Source organism: Cariama cristata, unplaced genomic scaffold, assembly GCF_000690535.1.
Source record: "Cariama cristata isolate BGI_N322 unplaced genomic scaffold, ASM69053v1 scaffold34511, whole genome shotgun sequence".
Taxonomy (NCBI): domain Eukaryota; kingdom Metazoa; phylum Chordata; class Aves; order Cariamiformes; family Cariamidae; genus Cariama; species Cariama cristata.
In genome coordinates this window covers 1,766-2,334 of record NW_009598104.1, presented here as the reverse complement: position 1 = coordinate 2,334, position 569 = coordinate 1,766, and positions in this window count along the sequence as shown.

Below are 569 nucleotides of genomic sequence, written 5' to 3'. Positions count from 1 at the left end.
AGGGCGGGAAAGCCAGTACTGCGCAGCCCGGCACAATGAGGCCTTGTGGCCGGTCACACTGATGAGAATCGGCCCTGACAGCAGCTCCGCTGGCGGGGGGCGCCACCCGGGAGATTTTTTCACAGGGCCACCAGCCCCCAGCCCTGGCCCCACTCACTCGGTGATACCCAGGGAGAGGACACCCAAACTGACCCAACCCAGAGGACACCAGGGATGCAGCGTTTAGAAATAGCAATATATCTCTTTCTATATATAGAGATACATAAATAGTAAGGCTCTTTCCAGTCCCGCAGGAGGCAGGGCCAGTGGTTGGAGCTGGCATAGGGGGAGGCAGGGCTTCACACGTGGCACACACCGGCACCGGCGTTCACCCACAGCGCCTGTTGGTGAACATCCCGCTCAGCTTTTTTTAAAAAAAAAGGAGACGCACACACACACGCTACGAATACAGCTTAGTTTTTATATATAAAAAGAAAAAAGTCACAGATTTGGTATCGTTATAACTTTAGTGCACATATGATGCTCCCCCCTCCCCTATGATCAAAATTTCCCCCCGGCTGGCACGGTGT